This window comes from Cibotium barometz, chromosome 22, assembly GCF_041138505.1.
Source record: "Cibotium barometz isolate CiBa-2024 chromosome 22, ASM4113850v1, whole genome shotgun sequence".
NCBI lineage: Eukaryota > Viridiplantae > Streptophyta > Polypodiopsida > Cyatheales > Cibotiaceae > Cibotium > Cibotium barometz.
Window position 1 is genome coordinate 722350 of NC_141067.1, and position 23951 is coordinate 746300.

The 23951-nt window shown below is 40.0% G+C and overlaps 1 pseudogene; it reads right to left on the reverse strand.

Moving 5' to 3' along the window:
* Positions 1 to 16649: 16649 nt before the first annotated feature.
* On the reverse strand, positions 16650 to 17549 carry LOC147626139 (calcium-dependent protein kinase 24 pseudogene; annotated as a pseudogene).
* Between the last annotated feature and the right edge of the window lie 6402 nt (positions 17550 to 23951).

Sequence of the window (23951 nt, forward strand, 5' to 3'; positions counted from 1 at the left end):
TATCTTTTTCATACGCTTCTTCCATAGAGGTGCTTCAACATAGTCCGGAAGTAGTTCTAATGATCCACATTATCTAGCATGCTATTTGATTAAACTTCCACCAATTTCTCCACACGTGCTATTCTTTTAATCGCTATTTTGGATAATTAGGCGGCACTAAACACAAGAATTGCTCCAATGTAATGTTGAGTTATTGATCACAAAATCACACACAAAACTCCATCAAATCCACATCTTTTTCATGGTGGGAAACCATTAATCAATACAATGGACAATGGGTAATGCGTAGATTAGAGGAAAATGATGGAAAAAGCCAAGGGATGGCTCCCCGACAGCGGCGCCAAAAATGTTAATAGCTCACCCTAACCCTCCTTGAAACACATCCAACAAGAGATTACCTGGTGAACTGCAAGTGTCATGAGGATCTTTCCAGTGGCCGAGCCCATAACCCTGGAGGTCTCTAAGCTTTACAACTCCTTGAGAAGTAATTCCACCGCGTCTCTCGCAAGCGTTGTCACACTGCCGCGTTGCACTACGTGTATTCGTCCCTCCTCTCACCTCACACATCACTCACACACACTCACTAGCATGCATTAGAGAGAGAGATTAGCAAGAGGATTAGCAAGAGCAAGACTCTATTGCACAATGGGAGTATTATGAGAGATATTCACTTATATACATGGCCATAAGTGTTCACACTCACTTAAACTGTGGGCTCGGCACTTTAGGATCATAAGAGGCCTAATGATATTACAATGACTACTCTCATAATATATCCATAAAGTACATCACTTGGGACTTCATCCTAACTTGCTACCACACACTCTTGAAGTGGGAATCGTCGTAAGTATTCCATCACACTATTACGGGCGCCCATCCTAGTTGTAGATTTGGACACCATTGCTTCATATGTTGAATGTATGATCTTTTGGTGTATCTACCTTGACTCCTTGATGTAAGATAATGGTAGTAACTCTGGAAAAGAGCCCTATTTGGAGGCTTGTATCTCCTAAACTGTGAGTTTGATGAATGTGCTCTAGTGCTCATTGAAAAGCCGACATCGAGCTCTTTGAAATTGGTCTTGACCATCCAAGGGCAAAATCGATCGTTTGGCCTTCGACCAGCAGCCTCAAAATTCAACCTGAAAATCGAGGCAAAAAAATGATCTTTAAAGCACTAAAAATCACCCAAAACAACACGAAAAATGATGGCGAGGTGAGATTTAGCAACACAAGCATGGAAATGCAACGTAAGTTATTGTTGATTCTTGTCTTGGAGTGAATATCGCCTAAGAAACCTTTTTAGACCTTCTTGCACGTGTTTATAATTCTATTTATATTATTTTTGTGTTCATAGAATATAGAATGATAAATAAACAATAGATAGATAGATATTATTGATACAGCAAAAGGTTTGAAAGATTTTTTGAGTGCAATCACTTGAGAGAAAAGAACTTAATGCCTTTGTGAGCCTTGAAGTCGAAAATACTACAGAGATTGAGGGAGTAGTAGACACTAAATAAAGTCCCAATCAACCCTATCAAGGGCCTCGTCTCTTGTTATCAATAGCATAATGCTTTCTATGCTAGTTAATAGAAGAGTAAATAGCCATATTAGAAGCCCAAAAAACTATTTAGGAAAAATATTTAATATATGGCCACACTTGGTCCCCACTTGGTCACTCTTGTAGCTCTCTCCTAATCCTATAGTGATTATAGATAGTTTGATAAATAGATAATTAAGTAGATAAAAAGATAAATAGATACGTTACTAGAAATACATATGTATAGATAGATACATATACCCATAGCATGACAGCAACGTCAAATTTTTGAAGAAACCCAAATTTTAAAGAATTTTGGGTATGGGCAAGATCATTAACAAGATTACTATCTTGGAGATTTGATAGATGTAAGAAAAGATTACAGGATGAATACATTTAATGCTACTTGAAGTAGTAGCTATTTTACACATCACAACTCCACATCGCAATATAAATAGCAAGGGAAAGCACATGCTATACAAAATTATGTCAATCATGCATCTTCAAGCTAGACAAGTTCTTCTCAAACAAGAAGAATAGAAGCCTAAACAATGCCTAATACATAGTCCTTGATGTACTCTAGCACTAAATTTAGCTCTCAAGATCTTTTAAGACCCATGGAGCTTCTTCATAAGAACCATAGCGGGCCATAAGTTTTTCTTTTTCCTAACACTTGAAGGTCAGCCCTAAAAGAATATGTATCCTTCTCGCTTGTAAGAAACTTCTTGTTTATCAATTACAACACTTATATAGTTATTCTCTAAATTTGGTGACTTGCAAAAAAGAAAATAGATAGAAGCAATATTCCTTTGAACATTACTTTATTTTCATCTACATACAACGATATTGATTTAAAAAGAGTTTAATCATTTCATTTTGCAGACTTTCTATAGCATCTAGGTAAGTCCCACTACCTTCAATGGATATGAGGAGAGCATTGACACTTGTTGCACCTTGTCTACTTTTGAGCCCAAAACGTATACATGCTTTGGACTCTCTTCTATTTAAGGCAACAAGGACATCAATGCTGGCCAATATAATGTAAATGAAAAGATGGAAAATGTAGATGCTTCCCACTTTGTATAGGTGCAAGCCACATGTACAAACTCTCATCTAAACAAGGCGTCAAGCATTTATGCTTGCCCATTCAGGGTAAAGGGATATGTGTCCATTTGTCAATGTTGTCAAGAGTGTTGATTGATTTGTACACAAAATGAATAGTTTTGATAATTTGAAATTGAAGGAAGGCAGATTGCAAGCTACGGTATACCCATTCCCCAAATGAGATAACAAAAAATGTATGTAGACACATGAGGGATGAGTTGTTCTTAAGGCAATCTTCTTTTTTTCAACAAAAGGCTACATATGAGCTCTTGCATCTAGGGATTAAATACCAACTTGGGAGGGGCGGCAAGGCAAGCTTCATATTACGCTTTGTACTTAAGTAATGAGCTGTGATTCTATTTTATAGCTTATTCAAGGAATTTAATCGATTTTCTTTTTGTATGTGTACATACTAATATTCTTCAAAACATTTTGACATGTAATTAATGTATATAAAGAATTACGATTACCGAAAAGATTGCTTATGCTACTCAGCATAGCTTCAATGGCTTGGTAAAGCACTTGGCAAAGTGTGGGGTATATCCTCTAGGTTGGTATGTACTTTTCTCCATTGTTAATGAAGCTTATAACATTAAGACATCTTTAAATTCTTCAAACATATTTAAGACCCCACCACACGTAGCATTGACAAGAAGGATCAACCCACTTCTACTAAGACTGGTGATCATGAGCGTCATCTCCCACGTACTGGCATAAAGGAGGACGAGAGACAACATTTAGATCATAGTCCTTGTTGAAAAGTGAAGATGAGGCTATATAGATTAGGCTTATATTGCTTTTTGATAGACTACAAAGTTTAGGCTTCCATCTTTCAAGTTTATGAAGGTTTTTTACTCTTTTAATTTTTTTCAATGTTAATGTCACATTTTTTTATACATGTTTTAGGCAACTTACAATTTGGAAAAAGAGGATGATTTGTCTATCTAGCCAGCTAGGGTGTTGAAATTGGATGTCCTTTATATTTACAATTTCAGCCTATAAAGAACAATAAATGTATCAAGTTTAATATCCTTTTAAATTTTCCCATAAAATTTTATGCCATGTTGCTTAGAATTTGGTATTTTTAGGGTTTCTTGATGGTCGAGAGTCCCATTTTAGCTTGATGTGATCAATGGAGAGGAAGTGATGTGATATTCTATTTTGTGAAAATTGTAGTAATATTTATTTGTAGATAAAAGCTTGAGAAACCTTAATTTTAGAGAAAGTAAGCACTTGAATCCATCGATGTTAATGTTTAATATTCCATGTTACTCCTCCTCAATACACGCATGCCACTTGAAAAGATAATTAGTGTGTTCACATTTTTTTATACATGTTTTACGTGACTTACGATTTGGAAAAAGAGGATGATTGGCCTATCCATCCACCTAGGGTGGTGACTTCTAGCTCTCCAAATTTTTGATTACCACATAAGAGTATGCAAATCCTTAGGAAAATTAAAGAAGTTGCCTTTAATTAAAGATATGCATCCAAAGTCAAAGAGAAAGTCAAAGGAAAAATGGTCAACACATGACCTATAAAGTTGGCACATGAGAGCCTATTTCATGCTTTTTTTGATTGCAGTATGATAAAATGGATATCTTTCTTAGAAAGAAATAACATCACACCTCTATACAAGGGTAGAACTCTCACATAATTGTGCAAGCTTACGTATCCTAAATATGCACTGATTTTATTTGAAGTCATTTATCATTAGTGCTATCCCCATAAAAGTTTCTCCACACAAGGATACTACCATAAAAATACACTAACAAAGTCAAGGCAAGAGGGAAGGAAGGTGATAAGAGGTATTGTTTTGGAATATCGCGCAATCCATGCATGCGTTAAGGATTGTGTCTTGTACTAAGGGAGCTTTGAGCTGGCCACAACATACCCAAAATATGGAAAGGATTGATTTAAGGACGGCACGCACAAAACAAGGGTGCAAATGAGATTATGCAAATTTGGTTGATTGCACAGTCATTTAGCATATTCATAACACATGGTAAAGAATTCCACACAAAGCCAAGAAACCCTAACGTACATAAGGGTGGGATTGGATGGAATGAGTCCTTTCTCTAAGCCCAGTGACTCTAGAAATTTTTAAAATACAACATTATAGCTCTCATATCTTTCAAAAAGAATCATCTAATGTTAAGCCTTCTAATTTATATGTACAATTGTATCGCCTTACATCTTGTCAAGCATAAGTTAAATATATGTCAATTAAGAAATTATTATTTTGTAAAGTTAACAAACCTCACATATCATCACAAACATTAGTATGTACTTGGTGCCTCTAGTTAAGGATTTGCAAGAGCTATGTGAAGGTTTTGAGATGCTTCACATGTCAAAGCCTGTTAATTCTTGACAATTTAAGGTTCTTGATATCATGACTTAGGCTATCCATGACTATCTAAATACGGTTTTTATTTTAGGTGCTATCATTTTCTAGAAATGGCAATCTATTCACTTACCATATCACGTCATAATTTTAAAAACACATATATTGTCTTATAGGTGTAGACCTGTTAAAATATATGGATCTAGGTCGACTCATAGAAGCAAGTGATCAAGGTCATAATGGAAGACTAAGGAAACGCTAATACAAGATTAAGATAGAAATTAATCAATGACATAATGATTAAGACAACGAATCAATAATCTCATTACTTAGCTTGATCCAAGTAATGTTTATATAGCTCTCATCCACATGCTCCATGCACCTATGGAGTAGACTTAAGTGATGAGAACAAGCTGCGAGATGAGAACTAATGTGCTTACTAAGACCACTATCAAAATACTAGACATGTACATCTTATTATAGATTCTTTGTTTTCTACATTAGATGTGGATGCATCAGCTATACAGCCATACCCAAGTCTTTTTTTTTGCCTTCTCTAGCCGCTTCTTGAACTCATTAATGTAGTGACCAGGTTTATTGCAATAGTTGCATTTGTTCTGTTTCTTTGGCTTGTTACCTTCGTTGTCTGCAGGCTTGCTCGATGACTCTGATTTCTGCTTGTAACTACCTTGAGAAACCTTTGTTGGCCACCAGTAAAAGCCTACTCTCCTGAATACACGATATATCATCTCCCACGTACTGGCATAAAGGAGGACGAGAGGCAATATTTAGATCATAGTCCTTGTTGAAAAGTGAAGATGAGGCTATATAGATTAGGCTTATAAGTTTTTTCAATGTTAATGTCACATTTTTTTATACATGTTTTAGGCAACTTACAATTTGGAAAAAGAAGATGATTCGCCTATCTAGCCACCTAGGGTGTTGAAATTGAATGTCCTTTATATTTACAATTTTAGCCTATAAAGAACAATAATTGTATCAAGTTTAATATCCTTTTAAAATTTCCCATAAAATTTTATGCCCTGTTGCTTAGAATCTGGTATTTTTAGTCGAGGGTCCAATTTTAGCTTGATGTGATCAATGGAGAGGAAGTGATGTGATATTCTATTTTGTGAAAATTGTAGTAATATTTATTTGTAGATAAAAGCTTGAGAAACCCTAATTTTAGAAAAAGTAAGCATCTGAATCCATCAATGTTAATGTTTAATGTTCCATGTCACTCCTCCTCAGTACACGTATGCCACTTGAAAAAGCTTGAGAAACCTTAATTTTAGAAAAAGTAAGCATCTGAATCCATCAATGTTAATGTTTAATGTTCCATGTCACTCCTCCTCAGTACACGTATGCCACTTGAAATGATAATTAGTGTGTTCACATTTTTTTTTATACATGTTTTACGTGACTTACGATTTGGAAAAAGAGGATGATTGGCCTATCCATCCACCTAGGGTGGTGACTTCTAGCTCTCCAAATTTTTGATTACCACATAAGAGTATGCAAATCCTTAGGAAAATTAACGAAGTTGCCTTTAATCAAAGATATGCATCCAAAGTCAAAGAGCAAGTCAAAGGAAAAATGGTCAACACATGACCTATAAAGTTGGCACATGAGAGCCTATTTCATGCTTTTTTTGATTGCAGTATGATAAAATGGATATCTTTCTTAGAAAGAAATAACATCACACCTCTATACAAGGGTAGAACTCTCACATAATTGTGCAAGCTTACGTATCCAAAATATGCACTGATTTTATTTGATGTCATTTATCATTAGTGCTATCCCCATAAAAGTTTCTCCACACAAGGATACTACCATAAAAATACACTAACAAAGTCAAGGCAAGAGGGAAGGAAGGCGATAAGAGGTATTGTTTTGGAATATCGTGCAATCCATGCATGCGTTAAGGATTGTGTCTTGTACTAAGGGAGCTATGAGCTGGCCACCCACAACATGCCCAAAATATGGAGAGGATTGGTTTAAGGAAGGCATGCACAAAACAAGGGTGCAAATGGGATTATGCAAATTTGGTTGATTGCACAAGCGTTTAGCATATTCATAACACATGGTAAAGAATTCCACACAAAGCCAAGAAACCCTAACTTACATAAGGGTGGGATTGGATGGAATGAGTCCTTTCTCTAAGCCCAGTGGCTCTAGAAATTTTTAAAATACAACATTATAGCTCTCATATCTTTCAAAAAGAATCCTCTGATGTCAAGCCTTCTAATTTATATGTACAATTGTATCGCCTTACATCTTGTCAAGCATAATTTAAATATCTGTGAATTAAGAAATTATTATTTTGTAAAGTTAACAAACCTCACATGTCATCACAAACATTAGTGTGTACTTAGTGCCTCTAATTAAGGATTTGCAAGAGCTATGTGAAGGTTTTGAGATGCTTCACATGTCAAAGCCTATTGATTCTTGACAATTTAAGGTTCTTGATATCATGACTTAGGCTATCCACCATGACTATCTAAATACTATTTTTATTTTAGGTGCTATCATTTTCTAGTAATGGCAATCTATTCACTTACCATATCACGTCATAATTTTAAAAACACATGTTCTCTTATAGGTGTAGACATGTTAAAATACATGGATCTAGGGCGACTCATAGTAGCAAGTAATCAAGGTCATAATGGAAGACTAAGAAAATGCTAATACAAGATTAAGATAGAAATTAATCAATGGCACAATGATTAAGACAACGAATCAATAATCTCATTACTTAGCTTGATCCAAGTACATGTTTATACAGCTCTCATCCACATGCTCCATGCACCCTTGTGCCATCCTTGTGTTCGTAAATGCTCACACTACATGTTCTCCCTTGCACTTTCCATGTGCTATCTTTTTGGCCTTTGACTTCGCCTTTTACAAATGACCATACAAATCAACCTTTGCCAATGTACCCTTAGTCTATCCTTTTCTAATGTCCATGCTCCTCCCCTTTCTCTATTCATGTTGCACCCTCACACATTGCATTTCTCAACATGACCTAAAGGATAAAATTCTTGTTTTTAATACACAAATATGTTAAAGTCCACATGTAGTAAGCATCTCAACAAGAATGTATACTTGGGATGTATAAGATGCAAACAACTAAAAGAAAAGAAGTTTGTGCAAGAGTTTAACAATAATATGGAGAGGCCACATCTCTTTTAGATTGGCATATCTAATTGTGCAACTCGTGTGGAGATTGACAAGGACGGACATCCATGCCCATCATCCTGTTTGAAAGAAGGCCAATAACATGATATAAATTGCCATTTTAGAAGTAACTAAAGATGAATCATCTTCTTGATCCTATGCATGTAAATAAAGAATGTGGGTTGTAGAGACATCTAACGAGACTAAGGATTTGAGAAGCTGCAAGGAAAGGCCTCAAGGAAACAAAAACCAAGCCCTCCCTTTAGCCGAAAGTGATGATTGATGGGAATGTGACATATTGAAAAGCGCCATGGGTGCTTTAAAAGGAGGAGCTTATAATAGTCAATGAAACAAAAGGAGGCACTTGTAGACCAACCAATTATGGTGCTTTCATGTGGAATGCCTACCCAAATTGATGATTGATGGGAATCAAAGAATCAATTAGGGGCTATTTATAGCCGATTGGTTATTTTTCAAGGGTCTCCAAATTTTTTTTGGCTATTTTAAACTTCCATTTTTATTTAACTTTGCTCATTTTTTATAAGTTTTAAAAGTTTAAGAGAGATTTGCCAAAATACATTAAGTACTACCATTCTATTTAAGTCATCCAAAAGATTTGCCATAAATTTTTACATTTTTAGGTTTGTATAGAGTATATATTTGCCAAACCATTACTCTTATACATTCTTTAAAGTGCCTTATTTTTCACCGTGATGGGAATGTGACGTATTGAGCAACCCCATGGATGCTTAAAAAGGAGGAACTTACAATAGTTAATGAGATATAAAGAGGCATTTATAGACCTACTAAATTATGGTGCTTTCATGTGGAATGCCAAACACGCTAGAAGGTCTTGATGTTAAGGCATACCTAGATGATACCATTTATGTCCAAAATTGGGTTGTGAAAAATCCAAGTCACTCTTTTTAATATCAAGAGACCAACACTAACAAGGGCCAAGCTTTTATACATAGAATTTTAAAAGAATGGTAGTTGGGCATGCTAAAGTGTTACTAGAACAATAGCTTCATTGCAATGGAGCCATTTTTGGTACCAATAAACACAAGGTATATAGAAATTGCAAGTTTCAGTTCTTCTTTGTGCGCTTGGGCATCACATCTTGGACTACAGCTCCACATGATGGCCAAATGCATTTATGATTGATGATGTAGAAATCTAAATTACATCATCAGGTATGCTTGGATACTAAATTCCTGACAAAGAAGTTAGTTTTACACAATGCAATACAACTTTCCAACCTTTTTTATTTGCATGCAAGATTTGTGTATGGCGTTCCAGTTCATCCGTGCATATGCCATGTTCAAAGATTTGGCTCAAAAATATAGTTAGGAAAGTGAGGAATCCTATTGTTATAGGGCCCTCAATATATTATGCATATGCAAGCAAAAATCTTGCACTACAATGAAGCAAAGGGAAGGCAAGGGATCAGCTTTGTTGTAGTATTGTACCAAGACTACGTAGATGGGGCTGCATTTATATCCTACTTCAAAGATCATTGGCATTATTGCATAGAAATGAAATATATTAAAAGACATGGAATGTAGTTCTATGCAATGATTCCCCACTTAGGTTAACACACTAGAAACATGAATTGTTTTACAAGCTCATGGATTTGCAACTGCTTGCACTTTACCTCATGCCAATCAGCACACAAACGATAGCATAGAATCATATTGTGGTAATCTTAACTCTCAATTCCTAGTTTGTCACAAAACTATTCAGGGGTGTTGTGTTGAGACTAGCATTTGTGCTTGCCATGCCTATTATTGCTATATTAACATGTTGAAAGAAGCCAAGGTTAGAAGAAGATTTAATATTATTCACAAAGTTCTAATGAACTTGATAGCTCTTTTTAAGAATATCCTGATGCATATGGGAAGTTAAATGGAGAATTTGCGAGACCTAGAAGCATGAATGATTTAAACATCCAAGACAATGTCTACACTATTAATTAATAGCGTAAATGTTGTCATTGCGATTTGTCTAGGCAAGATAATATTTGCAAGCATCAAATGGAAGTCATAATGCTGACTATCGTTGAGAGAGACAACTATGGCAAAGAAAAGTGGCAAGCTCTACAATGCTACCATTACTAATAAGTCAAGATCTTTTTTATTTGCATGGTGTATAGTCTGAAGACAAATTAACTGCCTACATGTTTAACAAACTATGTATGTGGGCTCTTTGATAAGAAAATGATTAGCATTTCATAGCTCTACTAGTGGCTTATAGCTTGAAATGTCATGATACCCCATTATTACCTCTAGTAATCATGATGTAGAGTATACTCTTGTAAACTAAGCAATGGCCCAATCGGCAATCTCACATCCTAAATATGACCTTAGACATAGGCTAACATATTGATTTGCTGCTCAAGAGTGTGTAGATTTCCGAAGCGTTGATCAAGCAACAAAATAGGGTGCATGTTGAACTCACGCCCTTGTGGAAAGCAGCAAAAACAAGAGCCAAACCATGATTGATAGTAGTACATATCTTGAGTTTGTTTCCTTTTTTGAGTTTTTTGGTGCATGTGTGGAGCATTAGGGGAGTTAGGAGTTGCAAATAGTTGTGAAGCCACCCTAAGGTAGACACAGTGTAACAATTGGATTAAAGGAGTGGTTAGCTACTATGGTGAAGAGTTCAAAAATCCAACGTATTGAACATTCTACTAGGTGGCCATATTAAGTACTAAACTTAGTGCAACTAGCAAGCAAGCCAGCACAAAAACCTACTACAATCAAGGTTCTCGAGGGGTGGGGTTATAATAACCAATGGAGTAGATAAGAGAAAATTAAAATTTGACAATTAAATTATAGGCGTGACCACCACACACAAACATTGATAATGAAATTAACTTAAGGTTTAGCCTATGGCAAAAAAAAAACCCCACAAAGATACTCAAATGCTTTATTGAAAACCAAAAAATAAGAAATAAACAATTTCTACTTGTAGTTTTTTGTAGTTTAAAACCTGCACCCTCCGATCTTTTGGCTCTTTTATTAAATTTTCCTGCTTCTTTCACAGCCCTCCAGCCCTAATCCTCTCCTTGCTGATGCTTTTCTCTCTCTCTCTCTCTCTCTCTCTCTCTCTCTCTCTCTCTCTCTGCCATATTAAGCCCTATCCCTTCCCCAACCTCCTCTACTCCAATCTCGAGGATCGCAGCAAGCAATTCACTGCCCCCCGCCACTACTAGCTCCCTCCTTCCTTCCACCGGCTGCGGTGCTGCAAGGCACTCTCCGCCGCGCCCGAACTGCCCCGCCACCCACCCGGTTTCTTCTTCAGCGCCACCCCACAGATCCCTCCCCAGCGGCTCGCACGACTTCCTCCGACAGCTCGTCCCCCCTCTGTACATCGGCCTACACTCCGCACGTCCAGGTATCTATACAGACATACGGCTACTATACATGTACCTTGGTGAGAGCAGATACATAGCACATAGCATATCACCATTTTTGGATGCACTGGAGCACTTAGCCTTCTAGTTCACCACTATAGCTGAGATTTCTTGCAAACAGTCTAGCCAGCTTCATAGTCTAGCCCTGTGCACTCTCTGTATACCCATGGTTTCCCCTTGGCCACTGGTCTAGGCACTGAGTGTGCGTAGACAGTGGGCTCTCCTTGTACTCCTCGGGATCATATAGTGATTGATCAGTGGTTTGGCTATCTTTATTGTACTGTGTCGCAGTTGTATCTTGTCTGTTCAGTTCTTTCATGCAGTACTTGCCTATTGTTCATGTTATGTTCCTACATCCACTCATTTGAGGTGATCACTCACTCTGCACTGTGCACTTGAGTAGTCTTCGTTGCACTGTGCACTTGAGTAGTCTTCGTTAGTGCTAGACTCCTTTGGGGCATACTGTCACTAGAGAAAGAGTCCCCTTAGAGTAGTGGACATGAGCCACTCAGGCTGGCTACACATATCCCGTCCAATCGCATTTCGCTCAAAACAATCCAGTGCATGTTTGGCATATCTGTAGTCAAAGAATTCCAAGTATTATCATTTCATATTGAAAGTTTATTAAGTACGCCTTGCGCTTTTGTAAGCAAGCCACATTTTGCATACATGTCAACCAATGCACTGTCGATAGTCATTATTTATTAATCTCTGCATGCATTTCCCTTCCCTTGTCTAAATGCCACAAGCTTTAAAACTGCAGACATGCATGTGAGCATTTCGGCTTGCATAGATATTCAAAACAGTTCAGTGTTTTCATTCCAAAACCATTTTTGGCATATCCAGTGACCAATGTAGTCCAAGAAACTACATCATAAACTCAAAGCTTAGCAAATGCTGCATGTGCATTTGCAAGCAAGCCCAATTTGGCATACATATCAACCACTGCATTGCCAGCAAGGCCGTCACTTGAAAGAGCCCTTTTCACTTAATTTCAGCTGTATTTCTCTGTCCTTCTCTTTTTCTCCAACACTACCACAGGCTTTGAAAAAGCAAACTTATGTAACAGAATTTGGAGAGACACCCTGAAGTTGCATCTATTCGAAACAGTTTACCCTTCTTCAGCACAGTCATTTGAAATCTTCCAGTGCAGCACAGGCCTTAAGTAACCCAACAAGTGTATATACACATTGGGTACTTAAGAGCTTTCCTCCATTTTCTTGTAAAGGGAGAGGGCATGCTGTGGTTTCCCCCATTCGTTAAGGGCTCTGACAAGGCCATTTCAGGAACACTCATTGTAGGGCATATCGAGCAATTAGTATGAATAGGACGCTCCTCAAGCACCCGCCATGCTTTTGCAAGAGCACCACACTTACATACATATCTATAAGGGCAGTTCCAAGCACAAAAGTAGTTCACAACACCCGTTGTTTAGCAATGTCATCATGAATTTCCTCCCCCTCCCTCCTGAGCAGCTCCTATGCTGCCACAAATTTTAAGATGCAAATGAGGGTTGCAGCATCTGAAGAGAGGCATCCCTTCAAAATAGTTCAGTGCTTGTGCACATTAGCCTTGAAGAGCATATCCTGAAGTTAGAGCATTTCAAGGAGCACTCCTTACGCTTTCTGAGAGCACTGCATTAGAGTAAATCTCCGACAGACAGAATCAAGCACAAAATCACTTTCGAGGAAGCCTGGTCTGGCAATTTAACAGTGAAATTTGTCTTGCCTTGTTAGCCGCCTCACCCTTTCAAAATGCAAGCAAAGGTTACTGCCCTGCTGCTGTTGGGTGTAGCCTGCTATAAGTGCAGACCAAGAAAATAGGAGTCACTCCATATGGAAGGCAGGCCCCTCTTTGAACAATCAAGAGCATTCTGACACTGACCATGTTTGCGAGCCTTGCCATTACTGCATTCCACAAAACTACGTATCCATGAGAGCATACATATTCATGAGAGTAGTGCCAAGCACAATATCACCTTGCAGCAAACCTTGACAGTCTTGACACACCCCTATGGCAGCACATGGTTTCAGCATGCAAGAAAAGGTAATAACTGCATCTGAGAGAGAGCCCCTTTTTCCGCATCTATTCAAAACAGCTGAGTAGTTTCTTGTCTTGGCAAGTCAAACATATCCAGCCAGCATCTCAAGAAGGGAGCTCTTCATGCTTCTGTAAGACGACTACTTTTAGCATATATATTCTACTTGTCAAGCCAATCATCATATTATTTTTTCCAGTCACAATAATGATGCTTAGCAACCTTTGTCAAACAGACTCATCATAAACGTGTTTCGTATTTCAGCTGCTTCTATTGTACCAAAGACTTTCAAAATGCAAGTACAGTTCACTGCATCTAAAGAGAGGTGTAGCCTCCCTCACTGCCAGTGGTCGGGCACCCAAGCTCGTGAACCCCCAAAATCGGGCACCCCCAAGGTCTAGGCACCCCAAGCTCATGAACCCCCAATATCGGGCACCCCCAAATCAGCACCCAAGTCTGTGAACCACAAGGCCACCTACCAGTCACACAATCTCCGGCGGCCCCACTCCCCAAGTTTGGCTACCCACTTGACCGATGAAGCAGTGCTCACCTACTTGTGCTTGGCGCCTCTCACCTACTCCAATGGCATATGTCAGTGACCACTTTTAGCACTTGGCTCGTGATAGCCCAAGGTGCCATGCCCATTGTATATAGAGAGACTCTGGTGTACTGAGGAGGATCCCGGATGCCATACATGGTTTTGTGGTGTCCCAACTCTTGCCTAGTTCCATCTTATGTTGCATGCATGTCACTCTAGGTAGCTCTTGTGTGGTGTTCCGTTCTTGAGTCTATGTGAGTGCGTAGTGGAGTGGGACAGAGAGGTCGCCATCTCCCTAGCTTGTGCTAACTCCCAAGGGTATACTGCCCTAGAGAGGACCCTAGTGATTTAGTGTGCCTGCACAATGGGCATCCTAGTCCGCTACAAGAGGCAATCGTGCAGCATCCATCAAAACAGTTCGAAGAAATTGGACTCAGCCCCTGCCAGGTATAGTGCAGTCTAAAAGACTGCCTCCTTGCTTGTCCTTCCAGGCATACTGGAAAATTAGTGCATTTCTCTGCTTCACAAGCAAACGACATATTGCACACATAATCACTGAAGCATCTAAGCACTTTTACCTTTTAAAAATAATCTCAAGTAGTCTAGTGCCTTAGTGTAAATCTTTCTGCTCTTGGTGCAAGCCCTCAGTAAGCTTGCCACAAAAGCAGTGCCCTTATCATACTTGGCAAACATGTCCAATAAAAACATTGGCAAGCATAATATTGTTTCCCAATAACCCACCTAGCAAGCTCATCATGAATCGGTTTACTCTTTTCAGCTGATCCATGCTGCAATAGTACTCGTGTAGCATATCCTGCAATTGGTGCTCCGAGAGAAAACATCTTGGGATCTCACTAAGCATCACAGCATGATCTCTCTGCATCCCTCATCTGGCAGTCGCATCATGAGTTTGCGCCCCTTTGTCAGCAACTCCTATGGTGCCACAAGCTCTTACAACGCAAGCAACTGTCACTACATCTGGAGAGTGCCCCTCTGGTTGCATCCATGCAAAACAGCTCCGTGCTCACTCACTAAAATTAGTGAATTTCAACAAATAACGTGCCAAGAATAGAGCTTGTTGTGCTCTTGCAAAAGCCCCACACTTGGCATACATATCGCATGTGAGTAGAGCAAATCACAATACTAGTTCCCAGCAACCCTTGTCTAGCGATCTCGCATGGATTTGTTTCCCCTTGCCAACTGCTTATATGCTGCCTGCAGAATTGCATTACAAATAGAGCGAATTAACTGCAACAAAGATGATGCACCAGGACATTTGGGCTACGTAGGTTTAGATGGGCTAGTTTGATATGCATGTGAGTGTCCACTTGTCTATGCTTCGTTTACGTCTGTATGAGCCTCAACTACAACAAGAGGTGCGATAGCAAAGATAACACACACTCACACATGCACAGTGGCATCAATTCAATCTCAAGAACATAGAAGTGATGTGCCAGCATCCAAACTCGATCAAGTCCATGATCTAAATCAATAGACATAAGCTCCATTGTATATCAGTGTGGAGTAATCAATGCTGACATTGAACGTCAAGAACGTTTGCAGATTTCTATATGTACATGTGCACTTAAATCCAATATAAGAAGCAGCATGCATAACAAGCACAGCAACTAGTCGACAATGAATCTCTGAACCACCATAATAATATGTACACATGGTGTCTCAAGCAAATCACAACTCATGTCTCTCGTCAATATCGAGACGAGCATCGAAAACAAAAATGATGGAGAATATCCTCTAGTGTAGAGATAGTCGAGCCAGGAGACTAAGAGGCCGCTGGAAGGGAGTCCCCACACGACCGTCACATACCATCATCACACGTGGCACCACCTTACATCAATGTAGAGCAAGGTGAGTAGCATATATGGGAAGGGGGACTTGGATTGGAGGAGGAGTGGGGGTCAGGCGGAGTTTCCAAGCCAACAGTCGGTTCCTGAGCCAGCTGCAAGATGGACGAATTGTCTCCCCCTCACCCTCAGCAACTACCACCTCGTTGATTAAGTGGATATAAAGTCTTTCCCACACAAGAGCGTACGGCATACCTATACAGGCAGAGGACACGCCAATGCCCCACAATCAATCCCCATGAGAGCGTGCATGCTTTTGTAGTACATCTGACATGGTCAGGTCTACGTTTTATTGTGCGAGTGCAGATGTGTATCTCATGGGGGGCGAACCAATACGGCCCCTCCGGTATAGAGCTTTCGGCCTATGTGTGGGATGCAGACTTGTGGTGAAAGTGTGTGCACATGGAAGGGTGGAGCGCCAGGGTGAAGGATGCCCCATAAGTACTACCTCCCCTACTACCAATATTGGTCCCTCCCTTATAAGCTACTTCTCACATGAACCATACCTTGCGTGCTGCAAGAAGAAGATGATGGCCGTATGGATGATGGTTGCCAACAAGCCGCACGAAGAGCACCGTCCAACCACGCTTTCAACTCCCATCTCCCTACCCTCCACACAAGAGTCCTCAGGCGAGCAAAAGAGATGGCTGTGTTGATGTACTGTGAAGCAACCTGGTCGGAGACGTAGGTGCCACTGCAGCAGCTAGGAGCCATGGGTGGGAGAGGATCTTGTTGAGGCGCATGTGCCTTGCGGGATTGCGTTGTAACATAGCCTTGAGGAGGTCCTTGGCGGTTCTAGAGACGGAGGGCCACGGATCTCCTGAGAGGTCTAGCCTGCCTTGCTTCACAGCTGCCACAATCTGGGCGGGCGTCTCGCCGTCGAAGGGATAATAGCCGCAAAGCAATGTATAGAGAAGCACGCCCAAGCTCCACACATCAATTCTCTCGTCATATGTACCTGTGAGTAGCATCTCTGGGGAAAGATAATATAGTGTGCCCTCCATGTCCGCCTCCAAGATGCCTGGGCGGATATCGGCAGAGGAGCCAAAGTCGCCCAACCTGATTATGCTGCTATAGCCTTCGTTTGGATCAAAGGGGCGAGCCAAGAGTATATTCTCCAGCTTGATGTCTCTGTGCATCACCCGGTGGTGATGGCAGAAGCAGACGGCTCGCACAATTGCAGCAAAGGCCTGTGCTGCCTGCGCCTCCGGCAATCGCCGCTCCTTGGTGCTTACCAGATGCTCGAACAGGTGGCCTCCGCCGCACAATTCCAACACCACATGCACGAACTCCTCGTCCTCGAAGATCTCCTCCAGGCGCACTACGTTGAGATGCAGCCCTGCTGCTTTCAGCCGATTGAGCGTCGCAATCTCCTTGCGCACATGCTGCAAGGCACGGGCCTTCAATTTTGGCACTGATTTGCATGCATATTGCAGCCCGCTCTCCTTGTGGGTGCATAATCTCACTGTGCCGTCTGCGCCCTCCCCGAGCTGCTGCCCAATATCATAGGTCTTCTCTAACGACATTGCTTCTGCTTGTGTCTTCTTCTGCTTGCTGTGCAAAAAGCAAAAAGCGAAAAGCGAAAAGCAACGAGAAATCCAAGCTCACATTGTGTTTTCGTTCGTACATATATATATATATGACACAACTTTCTTAGGGTCATTGTTGTGACTAGGGTCGTTGCCGTTGTTGTTGTTGTTGTTGCTGCTGCTGCAGCACTTGCAACACATAAGTTACAATTTGTGAGTATTTGTGCACAAAAACTCTTCAACACTCAAAATGACCTGTTTACAATTGTTTTCATTGAGCACAAGCAATGTTAGATCTAAAGTAACATTTAGCTCATGCCCTTGTTTGAAATGAGCAAACTAGGGGTTTCTATTAGACTTGTTAATAAGGAGAAACTTTCACATAAATATTCTCCAAGTCTCTTATATATGAACCTCTTGGATGCTTTTTTTGTTTAGCTCTCAATTTCGAAAACCTCCCACCACCAGATCTGTACGTACGTTTGGATACACACTTCAGATTTGATAACAATCAAAAACCTAGTGTTATGTCAACTTGAATATTGTTTTACACAATTAGTGGAGCTTCCTTGAAGCCACATGATAGATCCTCAAGGAGATATGGAGCATCTCATGCCTTTAGAGTGTCAAAGTATACTCATCTTTGGAGCTTCCTTGAAGCCACATGATAGATCCTCAAGGAGAAACGGAGCATCTCATGCCTTTAGACCTCTATAGACTACAAATGCATGTGGTCTTTATTCTAATTAAGCCTTATTGTAGGAGCAAAGACTAAGGGTTGATCATGTCCATTAAGGCATGAGAATGTTTATAGATGGGAGACTTTACATAAAAGACACTATAACTGTCCTCATCAATAGTACTAATACTCATTTTAAGGAGCAGCATAATTTTAAGGAGGAGATACGTGCCTAGATATGTAGTTATGATTGCTAGTCAGTCTGTACAATTAGCACAACCCCCTCCTCCCCCCGGTGAATATATGCTCATATGCATGCACTTCGGAACAGTAAAGAGAATGCCTTATATTGTGTCTATGATGCATGCCATATGGCATGTTTTTTGGAATTCCTTATGGAGCGGTTACAAAACGTGTGCCATAAGGTAGACAAATCAATTCTATCATGACATATGGCTTGCTTTGTGGATTTTTTGTTTTTAAACTCTCTCTCTCTCTCTCTCTCTCTCTCTCTCTCTCTCTCTCTCGTAATCATAGTGTGCGAGCTCCATATTGCAATTTTAACAAAACACTAGTTCAAGCAAGCAAAAGTCTAACTCACAATAATACTTTACAATGACATAAACTTTTGCATGGATTTGCATATCAAACTTCTTAAATTTGAGATCACAAACATTGACATGAAAGTAAAATAATATACATAAAAACTGTAAATAATGTGCTACCATGTACAACCATTATATTTGGCATGAGAACAGGGTGCCCCACTTTTGACACCCCCACTCTGCCCATAAACTTTGTTAGGCCTACCTCGAGCGAGATATTTACTCTAATCACCCACTGCCACATAGCATCCAAAGCAAGCTCTTGAATACCTCGTGCGAGGTAGTTTTGGGTCTATATGGCCTGCACATCATCAGAGACTCACCCGCCACATCACACTTGTGCCATTACCTCGGTGAGGTATTCTTTTGCCACTCCCCTATGGACTCCACATAAGCTTGCACACTGAAGCCACCTTGGATCACCCCAATACCTCGGTGAGGTATTCACACATTTAAAAAATAGTTTCTATTAATATATAATCACATTGGCTAGGTAGAAAAAATAGCAATTCTCTCTTTTTTTTTTAAAAAAAAAACAAGCAATGCAACTCTCAAAATTTTTCCAAATTTGATTTCTTAAGAACTCCGCATACCTTGGTGAGGTATGTATAATGTATTTTTTTTAAATAAAGAACGGGGAGCTTTGCTCAATGAGACAAAAAACAGGGGCTTTTTTAAATTAAAAAAGGGGGGGCTTTGTTCAATGAGATATGTATAATGTATTTTAGAAAATCTCGCATACCATGTTTTATTTTCTAAATCGCTACCTCAGTGAGGTATGAAAAAAAGAAGAAGCTATCCTTGTGACACATGGCACATACCAAAATGGACAAAAAGAAGATTAGAAAAAAAATATTCCCCTACCTCGTGCGAGTAGGGACACCTTAATCTTGGCCATCATTTTTTTTAGCCCTAATGCATTTGACAATGACACATGGCTATACCTCGCATGAGGTATATAATGTTGTTTTTTTCTCTTTGAGGCTCAGCTCTCTTCCTCTATCTCTTGGATTGGCTTATCAATTAGGATTTGGGTTAAGAGTTGATTAGCATTTGGGTCCCATTTCACACTTGGGCTAGGCCTCTTGTGCATAGGGGAGGTTCTTACCCAGGTATTTAGGATAGTTATTTCTTTTTTCTTAGAGTGGGTCGGCACATGGATCTAACTACCAAAGTAGAGCTCATTGAGCTACTTAAGAGGCATCTCAGCACCTTGTGAGGACAGGCCAGGGAGGATCATACATCGATTATGCCTCTTGTTTTTTAGTTAGAGAGACTTCTTGAGTCCCTTCACCCTCTACACGATGTTCGCTCCTTGCATAGTTGGCTAGAGGAGGAGCAAGCAACGCGGCTGAGGAGAGTGGTAGCTTGTTGGCCAAAGCTTAGATGCATGGAGAGCATCAGGAGGGGGCTATTGGTATGTTTAGACTACTAGATGGGAGAGTCCCCAATAAGGGAAAGCCGTACAAATAGAGTGGTGTCGACACCCAGTGGTATGAGATACGTATCAGAGTATGGGGCGATGCCCCTTCACCCGGGAGCTTCCACTTTATTTTTCCATGCAGCTTTATGCAAAGGTTGTGAGGGGTATGGAGGTGGACTATAGCACTCATCAACCTGGTGGAGGCCCTTGTGTAGGGTGCATGCAGGACCAAGAGAGGGGCAGGCAGCAGGCCCTTGTGTAGGGTGCATGCAGGACCAAGAGAGGGGCAAGCAGCAGGCCAAGCTTCCCCCCCTCCAGCCCTTCGACATCGGGAGTCCACTCTTGTTCCACTAGAGATAGTGCAATCCTTGGGTTTGCAAATCGGCTTCGACACACATGCAACCACATAGTCTATTTGTGATGTGGTAGAGCTCTTCATGCCATCGACCTCCACACACACCCGCATGTATGATTCTAAACAATGCTATTTTTTTTCTTTGCTCACTAGCTTAGTTGTAGCATGTAGTCTGTATAATAGTTAAACTCTTCTTTTTTATGGTGGTGCAGGCCCCTGAGCCGCCACTATCAGTGCCCATAACACATCTCCACCTAGCACATCGTTGGCCCCACCGCCCACCGGTTGATTCAAATGCATTACAGGCAGCAAGGGCTGCCCTGGTGGAGAGTGAGAGGGCCCTTGCCGATGTGAAGCAGCACCTTTCTCATGAGACTCTGTACCTAGTTTAATATTTTTTCCCTTTTTTGCATATAAATAAACCAAGGTGTATCTCTCAATTCCTAGTTTAATGACTTAGACCCTATTGATATACTAGTTGAGCCCAAAATTATAAGTTGTTTATAGCAAAGATTAAATTGACCCTCAAGCATAGTTTTTTGAATGTTTTCAAGAAACTAACCGGTTTTCTTAAGGTCGAAGATATATTAAAGAGTTTTGGAATTCACATAAGCCCTTTTGAGAAATTATGTGAAATTGTGCCTTAAGATTCTGAAAATGGGCCATGTGGTATACCACAAAAATTCTGGAAAGGGAACCATCTTATCAATATGCAGTGGTTTACATGCCTTTAAGATTCAGTCTCATTGAGTGCTTGGTGCATGTTTTAAATCGTCTTATTTTAAAAGGTTGTTTATGAAATACTACTTTTTGTGGCTACGGTGCCTACTAAGGTACCTCACAGGTCAGGTTGATTCCGTGTGGTTGTCACCCACCCATGCGGGGACTTCACACAAAGGTGTTCCTCTAAGACCTTGATCCTTCCTATTAGACTAAATGTAGACCATTCTTGGCCTCACGTTCATGGATGAAATGAGATTCTTGGACAAGGGTGCTCATCTCGATAACTTTTCCAAAAGACTTGAAATTAGTCTCCCCGTGAATTTTTGTTTAGCCGTGACATTATAGACTCTGGTGAGCTAATCTAGGTTAGTTTCTTGAGAATTATGGATGAGTCATCAATGACTCTAATATATATATCAAATTCAATTTTGTTGCTCTGATAATCACTATAGTGGGGGTTGTGTTGCCCTGCTATTTATAGAATGTGTTAGATTTACCCTGGTACCTCTACCATAGTGGAGCTTAGTACTCTAGTGATTACCATAGTGGGTTTCGTCTTGCCCCAATATATACATTACTGATCCCTTGTTATTGTTTGGTGGGAAACATCTATCCTGAGGGTTTGTTCTTGTGGGCTATATAGCAAGGAGTATTTGAGTACTAAGGTTTTGATAATCTTGTTGTTTGGACACTTGAACTAAAATTGTAAAATTGAAAATTGTTTAGGAACGAGTTTATTTTAGATTATTCTTTCAAGAAGTTCAATGTGCCTGTTTTCATTGCATGCATGTCAACTAGGGGACTTAGGAATTATTCCTTGTACCAGAGCACACCCCAAAACCTTAAATTGAATACTGGTTTCGTCTACTAAGTGGTAGGGAAGATGGATGGGGTTAGGCTCAGTCTACAGATTTGGGAGTTCTAGGAATTAGATTTTATAGGTTTGTAGAGTAGTTATTTTCATTAATCAAGAAATATGGCATCTCAAGTTTGAGAATTGTTAGTAATGTGAAATAATGTGTTAGTGGAGGATAACATTAACATGGGGATTAGAAGTTAGTAATGATGCTATTGATCGGAGAATAACATAAATGTGGGATTGAAAGTGAGTAACAACGTTATTGATTGGAGCCAGTAACACGTTAGTGGGATGGATGGAGTAACATGAGATGTAGCAATAACGACATTATTGCAGAGTAATGCAATAGTGGATATGAAGGATAACACACAATTGAGTGGAAAGGAGTGGAAAGGAACACCATTATTTTGCAAAGCACATTAGTGGATATGAAGGAACGACATTATTGCAGAGTACATTAGTGGATATGAAGGATAACACACAATTGAGTGGAATGGAACGACATTATTGCAAAGCACATTAGTGGATCTATGAAGGAACGACATTATTGCAGAGTGCATTAGTGAATATGAAGGATAACACACAATTGAGAAATTACAATAACATGAAAGTGGCAAATATATATTAGGAATGTCGTCAGTGGAAATTAATAATGTGGAGAGTAAATAACATGAAAATTGAGCAACAGTGTTTTTGAACTAAATAACGTGTTAGAAAAAGTCTAACGTGTTTTCCTCAAAAATTTCCAGTGGTGTTGTAAAAATTCACCAATAATTATTCCTCAAATAACATGGTTTTATCGTGATTTCTCGATATCATGAATTTTGTCATTATTCTTCAACTACCGTTATTCTTTAATAGCGTGTGCACCTGTTAATCTCCCGTAGTACATATTTTGATCCGTATAATGTGCTATTCTTGAAATTTCTTTGTAACGTGTTCTTCTTATTATATATAATTTGTCGTCACCTCCTTAACTGCCATGTGTCGTGTTTTTTAGCTTGCCTAGGGAGGCCACCTCTCTCAATTGCCATGTGCCGACTTCTTAGCTCACTTGGGCCACCTCTCCACAAAGTAGTTGCACCACTGCCCTCTCCATGAAGCATGGCAGGTCGTCGTAGAGCTGCCTCCTATCCATGCAGAGTCGTAGGTTCCAAAGTCTCCTCATGCATGTAGCTGCCCTTTGTCAATGTGGCATAGAGATTTTGAATATGCATGCAATCGTGCTCCTACTAGTTAAGCCTTACTCTTTCTCATTTCGAAGTGACACTCCTGCTGGTTGACCCCTGTTGTCTCTCATTTCAAAGCCGAGCTCTTGTTGGACCCTGATTGAGCCCTCCCCTCCTGTGTTCCCTGCTAGTGAGCCATCCCTCCCTCCCTCTCTCTCTCTCTCTCTCTCTCTCTCTCTCTCTCTCTCTCTCTCTCTCTCTCTCTCTCTCTCTCTCTCTCTCTCTCTCTCTTCTCATTTCCTCTTTGTTTTGGTGGGTTGTTTGCAAGCGCAGTCGTTCGCGTCTCCGATGGATAGGCAACGTCCTCTTTATGTTCAACAACAGAATTCTATCCTCTCGCACTCTCTGAATTAAGTGTGCACTCTAAGAGAGAGAGAGAGAGAGAGAGAGAGAGAGGGGAGGAGGGGGGGGCACTGCATCATTTCAATATATTTTAATTGCATACAGTGGTCTATCTTTTCCATTTTACGCACGCTCTCATCATCATCAAAGCAAGCAAGCAGTCTTCAATTTACACACGCTCTCA